Raw genomic sequence first — 15,361 nt, 5'->3', positions numbered from 1 at the left:
ATCTTCAAGTGTCTTACACTTGGCTTCCTTCCGGTCCAAAGTTCATATGGAGTTTTCGGAACTGATTTGGTTGGAACCCGATTCAGCACATAGATAGCAGTCTCTAATGCGTATCCCCAAAAGGACGTGGGTAATTGTGAGTGTACGAGAAGCGACCGGACCATGTCCAACAAGGTCCTATTCCTCCTCTCTGAAACACCGTTGAGTTGAGGTGTAGCAGGAGGAGCTAGTTGTGACACTATCCCATTGTCCCTCAAGTAGTCCCTGAATTCGTCAGAGAGATACTCGCCACCTCGATCTGATCGAAGGGCCTTAATTTCTCTCCCTAACTGTTTCTCGACTTCCTGCCTGAACTCTTTGAACTTTTCAAATGATTCAGACTTATGTCTCATTAGGTACACGTAACCATATCGTGAAAAATCATCTGTAAAGGTGATGAAATACACGTGTTGATTCCGTGTCCTAACATTCAGGGGACCACATACATCAGAATGTATTAGGTCAAGTGTGCCTTCAGATCTTTCAGGCTTACCGTCAAATGGTCGCCTAGACATCTTACCTTGAAGGCAAGGTTCACAAGTGGGAAGATTTTCTACGGTTAGAAAATCCAAAGGACCATCCTTTACCAGCCTTGTGATTCGGTCAATACCGATATGGCCAAGTTGGTAATGCCAGAGGCACGTGGGACTTACTGTATCACGATTCCTTTTCTTGGGATTTTCGACCGACGTAGTTTCGGTTAAGTTAGTTTCCAGAGAAGGATGTAGAACATAGAGACCATTCTCTAGTTCCCCGCATGCGATGAATTTATTATTCCGTTTAACAGTAATCATATTACTAAAATAAACAGTATATCCATCAGCACACAATTTTGAAACAGAAATTAAATTTCTTCTCAAGTTCTGTACATAAAGACAATCTTTAAGTACAAGTATTCCTTCTTTAAAAACTAATTCTACGGTTCCTATTGCCGCAGCTGCAACACTTGCAGTTGTTCTCAAGAATAATGTCACTTCACCTTCACTCAACCTTCTGCTAACTTTGAACCCCTGCAGTGAGTTACACGCATGAGTTGAAGCCCCGAAGTCAACACACCAGGACACAGAAGTAACTAACATATTAGTTTCTATGACACAAGCTTCGATGTTACCTTTCTTAGATTCCAGGTAGGCAGGACAATTCCTCTTCCAGTGGCCGGTCTGCTTGCAGAAGTGACAGACATCAGATGCCTTATTCTTCTTCTGCTTCTTAGGTTTGGTAGTTTTCTTCTGAGGCTTCTTTGCCTTTCTCTTTTTCTTGCCCGATTTGTTAGCTTCAGCAAGCATAACCACAGGCTCATCCTTCTTGAGTAAATCCTCGGCTCTCTGCAACATATTGCTGAGTTCCTGAATGCTGACATTCAGTTTATTCATATTGTAGTTCATGGTGAATGCATTGAAGGAAGAGGGCAAAGAATTTAGGATGGCATCCACTTGCGTGCCAAGATCTAGCCCGGATCCAAGAGCTTCAAGTTCATTAATGTATCCCATCATCCGGAGACAATGGTCATGAACTTTCTGCCCTTTGGTCATCTGCGCGGTCATGAACAATTTCAGGACCTTCTGTCGAGTAGAACGGTTCTGCTCTTCATACATTGTTCTTAGACTGTCCAATATGTCCTTGGCTAGTTCGATCTGATCGAACTGCCTCTGTATTGAGTTGTCTAATGAGGCAATGACAAAGCAGCGGGCCAGGGAGTTCTTATCCTCCCAATCTTGGTAGTCCCTCCTACGGGCCTCAGAAGCCCTATCACCCGGACGTTCCGGGGCAGGATTTTTCACTACCTTGTCTAACTTTTCGGAAGTTAGGACCAGCATAAGATTTCTGTACCAGTCAGCATAGTTTGGGCCCTTAAGCTTGTTATCGTCTAGAAGCTTTGCAAATTGACCGTTTGCCATTTTCTGATAAAACAGCAAAATCATTAGTCCACAACCTTAGTTTGATTCATGTTACCTACATAGATATGGCTTTTAATCTATGTTCCATTCCCATTTGTTCATCTCTGAGATTTCCCTCCTTTCTCAGTGACGGAGACGACGAAGTGTCTCTGGAAATGTGGGAAATCACATGGGGTGCGTGAAGCCAACTGTTTCAGCTGCATAACCCCACCACCTTTCTGTGACGGATCATATCCACTCATCAAATGAGTTTCCCTTTGGCCTCTGCCAGACGAGGTTCAGAGCCGTTTTCAGGTAAACCTTTCTGTCCATTGAGTGCACAACCATCATATTCAGGTTACGCCAAGGTACCGTAAGAGAGTTCCCATTTTCTGGTGAAGCCCCTCCCACATCGGTCTATGACGCCCCTATCATCTTATGAAACACTCTAATAGATCCAACAGCAAATGGATAGCCCAATTTTATGGTGCGTTTCCTCATTACTGAAGGATCCATTATTGTGCTAATGACGGAAGGCCTTTAGAGAGTCCATCGTATGGATCTCCCTATCACATGCATTCATATTTGCTGGAGGGAACAAAATTACACCCTATTATTAATTTAGGTCAAACCAGAGTGGCTCCCACTGACTTTCATAAAGTCAGATTTCTGGTGGGCCTTAATCGGCAAGGGGTTTCGTACGCATCCCTTTTCAGGGTTGTGGGGCCCACCAAGCGAAGAGAGATCATCCAATGATCTTGAGGGACACCATGGCAATGATGTGCATTCAGCCATGGTGTGCGCAAGAGCCACTAACGAGTCTTCATGGGCCAAGTACTTATGGCCCATGGTCGCAGCACATCAAACATCCAAACATCACATGTAAAGGAGGAATTGATCCAATCAATTAATTGCTGTAAAGCCCATCGAATAGCCCATTTAAAATCTAAGTCATTAACAATTAATGTCTAATAGGTGTATGGGCTGAATCGCAGAGAGCAGTTCGGCCCATACAACTCATCTCACAATAACGGGCTTTTGTAGTTTTAACCCTTTAAAACTGGGCTTTACAGGTGGGCCGAATTAATCCCTATAATTGAACATCAGATTTGGAACAATAAATGTGAGAAATATGGACTGAAAAACAGTCCCTTTCGAACCCCAGATTCGGTCCAAACAGTTTTTTGGTCCAATCTGGTCCAAGAGGATCCAAAACTGATTTTCAATTCAAGAATTAATTCATGAAAGATCTGAAATTAATAATTTTGATTTCAAACAATCACAAATCAATCTATGGACTGTTCGCACCACCTGCAAAACAGAGGTTAATCACAAGGGTTGCAGTTTCACAAACTGCAAATCGCAGAAAGCGATTTCTCCAACAGCAAATCTCCAGCGCCGCCTTCTTCTTCCTTTTCCTTTAATCAAGAAAAATAACAGAAATCCTATTTCTATTAATTACATTCTTGATCAAATCCTATACATTCAGTCTAAAAATAAAAAAAAAATTATTTACAGACCGAATTAAATAAAATAAATAAATAGAAAAGGAAAAAAGGGTGCGCAGACCATCTGCGCCAAATCTGCACTGCGATCTCCAGGTTCGAACAGTCCATTGAATCAAAAATAAATAAAGAACAATTCTAAATAAATTTTGGATTTAATAAAAATTAATTTCAGATCAATCACCCTTAACAAGAAACAGTTTCTTGAAAAGAAGAAAACAATCTGCGCAAATCTTGAAAAAACACCTATCCATCTGCGTAGGGTCAGATCTGATTTTCTTTTGGTTCAAGATTCGAACCTATGGCTCTGATACCACTGAAAGAATGGTAGGATCCATCCAATGGACGCCATAAAGGTTGCGGAATGGGTGGGCGAATTTCAAAAAAAAATTTCCTACCTTCTCCCAATTGGGAATCATATTCCCTAAATTTAGAATATAATATTCAAGGATCCTACTTGAACCATAATCAAACCAGATCTGCACCCAAAAATTAAATGGGAGGAATATACCTGATCCGGAGAAGCAGTATCTCCCAAAGTTGGTGTTCACGCCCAAAGAATGCTCCAAGATCCGTTCCTGCTGAAGATGACACAGCTGTGGATGGAACAGAACCAGCAGGGTGCGTCCTACACACTAGATCCTTCACAAGAATCCTCTGGAAGTACTAAACACTGAATCTTTTCCAGTCTTTCTTGCAAGACTGATGTCAAGAACAGAATTCTTGACTTTCTTTTCTGCAAAGATCTAATCTTGAAAAAGCAGATGGCGGCGACAGGAGGAGAACTCCAAAAACGAAAAGGCTGAACTGCTTTTCTCTTTTTCTGGAGAGTATGAGATTTTATCTCAATTCGCAGGAACCCTTCTTGCGATTTTTCTTGGTTCGAAATCTGTTGTTTTTCTCTCTCTGTTGGTTAGTTTTTCTCCTCCTTTCTTCTTGATTAAGAAACCTCCTTTTTAGGAGTTATCCCAATCCAAATCAGTATTTGGATAGGGGATAATCTTAATCCTTTCTGCAGATAGAGTCAGCTTACTCCTGATCTTATCAGGAGGTTACCAGATTCAAATCTAACTTGAATTTGGTCTCTAAGAGTGGATAAGGCTAAAGCCCCAATCCTTTTACTAACTTCAATCTCAAATTCGCCCCATGGATGGGTGATCATATCAGCTCACCTCGAAATGGGCTTTTGGCCCATTAAGTGTTCAGTGTCTAATTACTTTCCAATCTGCTGCCCAGTTGGGCTTCTTTGTATGGCATGGGACCCAAGCATTGATCTACACACCAGCCACATGGGTTCGGCCCAGCCTTTGATACAAGGCCCAGCCGAATTCACTGAAAAACTCAATGAACCCCTTGAGTCCATCATATGGACCCTATGGGCCCAACACTTACATTAAGTGGTCCCTGGGCCAAGCCATCTTATAAAAGCCCAGGGACTGTGGGCAGGTGCAAGATTAGCCCATCAGGTTTATTCTAAATGGTCTTACACTTAACCTCTCAGCCCTTAATGATCAAGCACTGCCTGACAAGAGAGGACCTCTCCCTCGGCTGCAAGGAACAGTGCCGCACTTCCCTCTCACATGGATCCCGGGAATTAAAACCATTTGCAAACATTTTGAAACCGTACATATATATAAATATAAGTATATTAATTTTGCAAAACAAAATTCCAACGATTGAAATCAATTGCCGGCAGTTTGGTTTCCATCAGAGAGAGTGCATTCCCGATCATTACCCTTTGTCCGACAAAGTGGCTGATTCTGTCACTATGACCACCCACTCAGATGAATTCTCAAACTGCCCCAACATACCCAGGTTTTGATCCCCGCTAAGGATCTCACTGATTGGTATATCAAAGACAGCCTGATCCAGCACCTCGTGAAGTGTCATAATCGAGTCTAGGGGCCAGGTGTAACTTTTTAGTTTTGCCCATCTATCTCCAAGGTCCAGGGCAAGACTGGAAATCTGGTCCGGTTCAAGAATCCAAGTAATCCCATACTGCATGTGCCTCGGGTCCTACCCTGGTGGCTGAGACAGGCCATCCCAACACTTGGTGGCACACCAGTATCAGCCTTGGCAGGATAAATCTCCCCAGACTTATCCAACGGCTGTGAACATTTAAAACTAATAAGAATCTCTATAAATGTCCAGTTTTAGGGTTTTACACAGAATTAAACCAAACAACATGAATCAAACATGCACTTTATTTATTTCCACTAAATAACAAGTACATCAAATCAGATTGAAGCTAAGGGCATACATAAACTGTCTAACAGCTCCCACTTGCACTTAGGTCCAATCTGGTACAAGCCGGAGTCCCATACTTTCCACGTGTTTCTCAAACACCTTCTGTGTCAGTGGCTTAGTCAATGGGTCTGCCACATTGTCCGCTGATGCTACTTTTTGAATTAGGACGTCCCCTCTACCAACGATCTCCCGTAATACATGGTACTTTCTCTCGATGTGCTTTGACTTCGAGTGAGCCCGAGGCTCTTTAGCCTGGGCGATCGCTCCATTGTTGTCACACAACAACGGGATGGGTGATGTGCTGGATGGAATCGCTCCCAATTCGTGTATGAACTTCTTCATCCATACGGCTTCCTTGGCAGCTTCACTTGCGGCAATGCACTCGGCCTCGGTTGTGGAGTCTGCAGTGGACCCCTGTTTGCTGCTTTTCCAGCAAACAGCACACGATCCTATCGTGAAAACATACCCAGATGTATACTTTCTATCATCCGGATCCGACTGGAAATCGGCATCAATATACCCTAGAACTTGCAGTGAACTACCATCAAATACTAGACAAAACTCTTTTGTCCTTCGAAGGTATTTGAATATGTTCTTCACAGCAGTCCAATGCACCTGCCCTGGGTTTGCTTGGAATCTGCTTACCACACTCACCGCCTGAGCTATGTTCGGGCGAGTGCACAGCATGGCATACATGATGCTCCCTACGGCTGAGGCATAGGGAACGTCTCTCATGCTCTCAATCTCCTCAGAAGTCTTGGGAGACATCTTCTTGGAGAGAGTGACTCCGTGCCTGAAAGGAACGTTTCCTTTCTTGGAGTTTTCCATGCTGTATCTTTTGACAATTTTGTCAATATAAGCAGCTTGGGATAATCCAATTATCCGCTTCGATCTATCTCTATAGAGTCGAAGACCCAGTATGTATGAAGCTTCTCCAAGATCTTTCATGGAGAACTGCTGTGATAGCCTTACCTTGACCGAAATCAACATTCCTACATCATTCCCAATGCGTAGGATATCGTCCACGTACAAGACCAAAAAGGTGATCTTATCCCCACGTACAAGACAATCTTTAAGTACAATATTTCCTTCTCTAAATTTTAATTCTACGGTGCCTATTGCCGTAGCTGCAACGCTTGCAGAAGTCCCCAAGTAGAGCATCACTTCTCCATCATTCAGCCTTCTGCTTACATTGAACCCCTGCAGTGAGTTACACGTGTTAGACAGTTTTGTATGCCCTTAGCTTCAATCAGAATGATGTACTTTATGAGTTTATTGTAAATGAATATACATATTTGATTCATGTTCCCTTGGTATGTTTCTGTGTAATACCCTTAAACTGGACACTTAATGAGACTCGTGTTAGTTTAGAATGTTCACAGCCAGTGGGTCGGTCTGGGGAGACCTATCCTGACAAGGCTGACACTGTGGTGCCACCAAGTCAGTTGGGGTGGCCTGTCTCAGCTGCCAGGGTGAGACCCTAGGCACATACAGTGTAGGATTAATTGAATCTTTGAACTGGACCAGATTTCCAGTATTGCCCTAGACCTTGGAGATTGATGGGCAAAACTGGAAAGTTACACCCGACCCCTAGACTCGATTATGATACTGCACTAGGTGTCAGATTGGGCTATCTTTGATGTGCCAATCAATGAGATCCTTAGCGGGGGTCAAAACCTGGGTATGTTGGGACAGTCCGAGAATTCATCTGAGTGGGTGATCATAGTGACAGGATCAGCCCCTTTGTCGGACAAAGGTAATGATCGGGGATGCAGTCTCACTGATGGAAACCAAGACTGCCGGCAGCCGATTTCAACCGCTGAGATTTGTTTTGCAAATATATTTTATATAGGATATAAAAGTATATATATTATGGTTTGTAAAATGTTTGCAAGAAGGTTTTAATTCCCGGGATCCATATAAGTGGTGAGTGCAACACTGTTCCTTGCAGCCGAGGGAGAGGTCCTCTCTTGTCGGGCAGTGTATGATCATTATGGGCTGAGAGGTTAAGTGTAAGACCATTGAGGATAACACCTGATGGGCTAATCTTGCATCTGCCCACAGTCCCTGGGTGTTACGAGGTGGCTTGGCCCAGGGACCACTTAGTGTAAGTGTTGGGCCCATAGAGCCCATTTGATGGGTTTCAGGGGGTACACTGTCTTCAGCAGTGCATTTGGCCAGGCCTTGTAACAAATGCTGGGCTGAACCCATGTGGCTGATGTGTAGATCAATGTTTGGGTCCCACGCCATACAAGGAAGCCCAACTTGGGCAGCAGTTTGGAAGGTTTTTTGAGTACATAATCTTAAATGGGCCTTAAGCCCATTTCGAACTAGGCTGATTTGATCAGTCATTTAAAGGGGGCGAATTCTGAAGTGGGTCAGCTAAAAGGATTGGGCTTAGACCCTATCCACTCAGAGAGTCCAAGGTCTAAATGAGATTTAGATCTGGAAACCTCCTAATTAGATTAGGAGATAGCTGATCTGATCTGCCGATAAGATAAGGATTATCCCTTATCACTAAGGGACTTCTAACCCAAATATGATTTGGATTAGCAACTCCTAATCCGACACCTAATGAAGTGTCATAATCGAGTCTAGGGGTCAGGTGTAACTTTCCAGTTTTGCCCATCTATCTCCAAGGTCCAGGGCAAGACTGGAAATCTGGTCCGGTTCAAGGATTCAAGTAATCCCATACTGCATGTGCCTCGGGTCTTACCCTAGTGGCTGAGACAGGCCATTCCAACACTTAGTGGCACACCAGCATCAGCCTTGGCAGGATAAATCTCCCCAGACTTATCGAACGGCTGTGAACATTTAAAACTAACATGAATCTCTATAAATGTCCAGTTTTAGGGTTTTTTACAGAATTAAACCAAACAACATGAATCAAACATGCACTTTTTTTATTTCCACTAAATAACAAAAGTACATCAAATCAGATTGAAGCTAAGGGCATACATAAACTGTCTAACACTTTTGAAGAACATTGTTGATTCTGCTCCATCCTTTACTGCGCCATCTTCAGTGGGAGCAGATTTTGGATCCTTCCTTGGGCGTGAACACCTTCATTGGGAGATAGTATTTCTCCGTATCAGGTATAATCCTCTCTCACTCCTTTTGGTTCAAATCTGGTTCAGTTTATGGTTCAAGATTGATCTTTGAAAATATGATTTTCTAAATAGGAATACGATTCCCAGTTGAAGGGAGAGATAAATTTGGGAAATTCGCCCCTTATTCCGCAATCTTTGGGCATCCATAGGATGGATCTCTCATCCCTTCAACACGCATGAGTTGAAGCCCCAGAGTCAATACACCAGGACGCAAAAGTCACCAATAAGTTGGTTTCTATGACACAAGATTCGAAATTACCTTTCTTGGATTCCAGGTACTGAGGACAGTTCCTCTTCCAGTGGCTGGTTTGTTTGCAGAAGTGACATGCATCTGCTGTCCTGTCCTTCTTCTGCTTCTTGGGTTTGGTAGTCTTCTTCTGAGGCTTCTTTGCCTTCCTCTTTTTCTTGCCCGTTTTGTTAGCTTCAACAAGCATCACCACAGGCTCATCCTTCTTAAGTAAGTCCTCGGCCCTTTGCAACATATTGCTCAGCTCTTGGACGCTGACATTCAGCTTGTTCATATTGTAGTTTAATATGAACCCATTGAAGGAAGAGGGCAAGGAGTTCAGAATGGCATCTACTTGAGTTCCAAGATCTAGCCCGGATCCAAGGGCTTCCAGCTCGTTAATGTAACCCATCATCCGAAGACAATGGTCGTGAACTTTCTGCCCCTTGGACATCTGAGCGGTCATGAACATTTTCAAGACCTTCTGCCGAGTAGAACGGTTCTGCTCTTCATACATTGTTTTCAGACTGTCCAATATGTCCTTAGCGAGTTCAATCTGATCGAACTGCCTCTGTATTGAGTTGTCCAAAGATGCAACGACATAGCAGCGGGTTAGGGAGTTTTTATCCTCCCATTCTTGGAATTCTCTCCTATGGGCTTCAGAAGCCCTATCACCCGGACGTTCCGGGGCAGGAGACTTGACTACCTTGTCCAGTTTTTCAGATGTTAAAACCAGCATTAGGTTACGGTACCAGTCGGCATAGTTTGGGCCCTTAAGCTTGTTGTCGTCAAGAAGCTTTGCAAATTGTCCGTTTGCCATTTTCTGATAAAACAGCAAATATCAGTCCACAACCTTATTTGATTCATGTTCAAGTCATAGATATGAATTTTAATCTATGTTCCATTCTCATTGTTTCATCTCTGAGTTTTCCCTCCTGCTCAAGGACGGAGATAGCGACTTGTCTCTGGAAATGTGGGAAACCACATAGGGTGCATGGAGCCAATTGTTTCAGCTGCAAAACCCCACCACCTTTCTGTGAAGGATCACATCCACTCATCATACGAGTTTTCCCTTTGGCCTCTTCCAGACAAGGTTTAGAGCCGTTTTCAAGTAAACATTTCTGTCCAGTGAGTGCTTACCCATCATATTCGTGAACGCCAAGGTACCGTGAGAGAGTCCCCATTTTCTGGTGAAGCCCCTCCCACATCGGTCTATGACGCCCCTATCATATTATGAAACACTTAGACAAGCCCAACAACAAATGGATAGCCCATTTTCTGGTGCATTTCCTCATTACTGAATGACCCATCCTCATGCTAATGATTGAAGGCTTTTAGAGGATTCATCATATGAATCTCCCTATCACATGCACTCATATTTAATGGAGGGAACAAGAATTATGCCCTAGTTTATTTTAGGTCAAACCAGAGTGGCTCCCACTGACTTTCACAAAGCCAGATTTCGGTGGGCCTAAATCGGCTAGGGTTCCGCACGTAACCTCTTCAGGAGGTGTGGGGCCCACCATTGAGGAAGGTCATCAAATGACCAGTAGGGACACCATGGCAATGATGTGCATTCAGCCATGGTGTGCGCAAGAGCCATTATTAAATCTGCATGGGCCAAGCACTTATGGTCCATGAACGTAGCACATCACACACATCCATACATCACATGCAGGGAGGAATTGATCCAATCAATTAATTATCTGTAATAGCCCATTTGAAGCCCATTTTAATTCATAATATTAACAGTTAACATCATCTAGGTATATGGGCTGAATCAAGGTTACCCAGTTCGGCCCATATAGCTTGTTCCTTTAAAGTGGGCTTTTGGCAGTTTTAACAGTTTAAAACTAGGCCTTACAGGTTGGGCCGAATTAACCATTTAATTAAACATCAATCCTTAGGCCCATTTGTGGGAAAATTAGGGCTGACTTTCAGCCTTGAATAAACCCTAGATTCGGTCCAAACAATTTGAACCAATCTTGGTTCGAATAGGTCTAGGGTTTGATCTTTAATTAAATCTTTAATTCAAGAAAATAATCTGAAATTAAAGAACTGATAAAAGAAAACAAGAATCAGTTAATCCAGGGCTGTCCGTACAATCCATCCTGCAAAACAAAGGTTAGATCACAGAATGCAGTTTGAACCAATCTTGGTTCGAATAGGTCTAGGGTTTGATCTTTAATTAAATCTTTAATTCAAGAAAATAATCTGAAATTAAAGAACTGATAAAAGAAAACAAGAATCAGTTAATCCAGGGCTGTCCGTACAATCCATCCTGCAAAACAAAGGTTAGATCACAGAATGCAGTTTCATAAACTGCAAATCGCAAGTAGCGAATGTCCCATCTGCAAAATCTCCTTCCTTGTGCCGCCATCTTCGATCCAAAATTAAATTAAATAGAAAAACCTAATTTCTCTTATAATTACATCAGATCGAAAACCTAATACATTGAGTCTAAAAAAAAAATATTTACAGACCAAATGTAATGAATAAATCAAGAAACTGCAAATCTTGCAGGTTCCCTGCGCAAACCAAGAATTCGATCTCTTGTATGAACAACCCATAAATCAAGAAAATCATAAAGAACTATTCTAAACAATAATCAGATTTATATAAAATTAATTTCAGATTATTCGCCCAATAATTTTGGGAATAAATTTCCCAAAACCCATATCTGCGCAAATCAGGTAGAACACCTTCTGCCCATTTGCGCAGGTTCAGATCTGAATTAAATTGATTCAAGATTTGAACCATGGCTCTGAAGGGATGGGATATCCATCTCATGGACGCCTAAATCTTGCGAAATGGATAGGGCGAATTTCAAAAATTTCTCCCATCTTTGCAGGGAATTGAATTCCCTATTTCAGAAAACATATTTTCAAGGATCAATCTTGAATCAAGAACCAAATCAGATCTGAACCAAAAGAAGTAGGAGAGAGGATATACCTGATACAGAGAATCAATATCTCCCAATGGAGGTGTTCACGCCCAAGGAATGATCCAAAATCTACTCCCACTAAATATGGCGCAGTGAAGGATGGAGCAGAATCAGCAACGTTCTTCCAAAAGAACTTGACCCTTCGCAAGAATCAATTGGATGGCTTGTGGATACAGCTCCAACCAATCTTTTCCCAAAAGATTGGAATCAAGATCAAATCTTGATTTCTCCCAAGAACTGGAGATCGAACTAAAAGGAATGGCAATGACAGGAAGGAGGCGGCAGGAGAGAATTTGCAGTATGCAGGAAATTTCTCTTTCTGTGATTTCTTTGCTCTGAAGAGAATTGAACCTCAATCACAAAAACTATATCCGTCCCTTTCTTCTTTCATAATCTTAAAGGGATCAGCTCCTAACCAGATTAGGAGTTGCTAATCCAAATCATATTTGGGTTAGAAGTCCCTTTAAGTGATAAGGGATAATCCTTATCTTATCTGCAGATCAGATCAGCCATCTCCTAATCTAATTAGGAGGTTTCCAGATCTAAATCTCATTTAGATCTTGGACTCTCTAAGTGGATAGGGTCTAAGCCCAATCCCATTAGCTGATCCACTTCAGAATTCGCCCCTTTAATTGACTGATCAAATCAGCCCAGTTCGAAATGGGCTTGAGGCCCATTTAAGGTTATGTACTCAATTAGCCTTCCAAACTGCTGCCCAGTTGGGCTTCCTTGTATGGTGTGGGACCCAAACATTGATCTACACATCAGCCACATGGGTTTAGCCCAGCCTTTGTTACAAGGCCTGGCCGAATACACTATTATGGACAGTGCACCCCCTGAAACCCATCTTATGGGCTCTATGGGCCCAACACTTACCCTAAGTGGTCCCTGGCACAAGCCACCTTGTAACACCCAGGGACTGTGGGCAGATGCAAGATTAGCCCATCAGGTATTATCCTCAATGGTCTTACACTTAACCTCTCAGCCCATAATGGTCAAACACTGCCCGACAAGGGAGGACCTCTCCCTCGACTGCAAGGAACAGTGTTGCACTCTCCACTTACATGGATCCCGGGAATTAAAACCTTTTGCAAATCATTTCGAAACCATAACATATATATATATATATCTTTATGTATAAATATATTTTGCAAAACAAAATCACAACAATTGAAATCGGTTGCCGGCAGTCTTGGTTTCCATCAGAGAGAGTGCATCCCCGATCATTACCTTTGTTCGATCAAAGGAGCTGATCCTTTCACTATGATCACCCACTCAGATGAATTTTCGGATTGTCCCAACATACCCAGGTTTTGACCCTTGCTAAGGATCTCACTGATTGGTACATCAAAGACAGCCCAATCCGACATCTAGTGTAGTATCATAATCGAGTCTAGGGGTTAGGTGTAACTTTCCAGTTTTGCCCATCTTTCTCCAAGGTCCAAGGCAATACTTCAAATCTGGTCCGGTTCAAAGGTTCTATTAATCCTACACTGTATGTGCCTAGGGTCTCACCCTAGCAGCTGAGACAGGCCACCCCAACCGACTTGGTGGCACTATAGTGTCAGCCTTGTCAGGATAGCTCTCCCTAGACCGATCCACTGGTTGTGAACGTTCTAAACTAACACGAGTCTCATTAAGTGTCCTGTTTAAGGGTATTACACAGAAACATACCAAGGGAAAATGAATCAAATATGTACTTTTATTCGTTTACAATAAATTCATAAAGTACATCATTCTTGATTGAAGCTAAGGGCATACAAAACTGTCTAACACTTTGACCTCCTCAACTTCTTAATACATCTACTAGTAATGAGTATTTGATCAGAGATCTGCCCATCCTATGTGAAAGCCCCTTGAAATTTATTGATGATGGAAAGCAATATCACTTTAATTAAAGGGCACTGGCTATTATTTTGTAGATATTGGTCACTAAAGTAATGGGTCTAAAATCCTTTGGGTGACTAACATTAGGCTTCTTTAGGATAAGAGCTAGAAGCTAGCATTGATCTTTGGGCTAATGATGTGCTTTTCTGCGAACTCATTAAACACATCACACAATTCATCTTTCAAAGTTTCCAACAATCTTGATAAAAAGCCATTGTAAATCCATTTGGTCTTGGGGCTTTAGATTTATCCATTGAGAAAACAACCCTCCTAATTTCCCCCTGTTCAAACCTTCTTTTCAACCATTGGATTGCCTCATTAACCAAGTGTTAGACAATGTATGCGCTTAGCTCCAATCAGAATGATGTACATTATGACATTTAATGTAAATGAATAAAGTACATATTTGATTCATGTTATTATGGTGTGTTTCTGTGTAATACCCTTAAATTGGACACATATGAGACTCGTGTTAGTTTAGAATCTTCACAGCCATTGGATAGATCTGGGGAGATTTATCCTGCCAAGGCTGACACTAATGTGCCGCCAAGTTGGTTGGGATGGCTTGTCTCAGCTACCAGGGTGAGACCTGAGGTACATGCAGTATGGGTTTTCTTGAAACCCTGAACTGGACCAGAATTCTAGTGTTGCCCTGGACCTTGGAGATAGATGGGCAAAACTGGAATGTTACACCTGACCTCTAGACTCGATTATGATACTGCACTAGGTGTCGGATTGGGCTGTCTTTGATATGCCAATCACTGAGATTCTTAGAGGGGGTCCAAACCTGGGTATGTTGGGACAGTCCGAGAATTCATCTGAGTGGGTGATCATAGTGACAAGATCAGCCCCTTTGTCGGACAAAGTGAATGATCGGGGATGCGCTCTCTCTGATGGAAACCAAAACTACCGGCAGTCGATTTCAACCATTGAAATTTGTTTTGCAAAATATATTTATATAGAGATATACATATATATTATGGTTTCAAAATGTTTGCAAAAGGTTTTAATTCCCGGGATCCATGTGAGTAGAGAGTGCAGCATTGTACCTTGCAGCCGAGGGAGAGGTCCTCTCTTGTCAGGCAGTGTTTGATCATTATGGGCTGAGAGGTTAAGTGTAAGACCATTGAGGGTAATACTTGATGGGCTAATCTTGCATCTGCCCACAATCCTTGGGTTTTTATAAGGTGGCTTGACCCAATGACCATTTAGTGTAAATGTTGGGCCCATTAAGAGTCCATGGTGATGGACTCAGGGGTTCACCATCTCTTATAGTGAATTCGGCCAGGCCTTGTAACAGAGGTTGGGCTGAACCCATGTGGCTGATGTGTAGATCAATGTTTGGGTCCCACGCAATACAAGGATATCCAACTGGGCAGCAGTTTGGAGGGTAAGTGAGCACATAGACTTAATGGGCCTAAAGCCCAATTCGAACTGGCTTAATGAGATTAATTAAAGAGGGGCAGTTCTGGGATTTAGATCAGCAGATAGGATAAGGGGTTGTCCCTATCCACTCAGAGAGTCCA

At 42.5% G+C, this 15,361-nt stretch overlaps 1 protein-coding gene across 8 annotated transcripts in view; it reads left to right on the top strand.

The window, feature by feature from the left end:
• LOC104590874 (uncharacterized) overlaps positions 1–15,361 on the top strand; it is a 94,480-nt gene that overhangs the window by 62,149 nt on the left and 16,970 nt on the right. The gene's annotated exons all lie outside the window — the stretch shown is intronic.

Source organism: Nelumbo nucifera, chromosome 1 (genome assembly GCF_055504915.1).
Source record: "Nelumbo nucifera cultivar China Antique chromosome 1, China Antique-T2T, whole genome shotgun sequence".
Classification (NCBI taxonomy): domain Eukaryota; kingdom Viridiplantae; phylum Streptophyta; class Magnoliopsida; order Proteales; family Nelumbonaceae; genus Nelumbo; species Nelumbo nucifera.
This window is presented reverse-complemented; position numbering and strand designations above follow the sequence as displayed.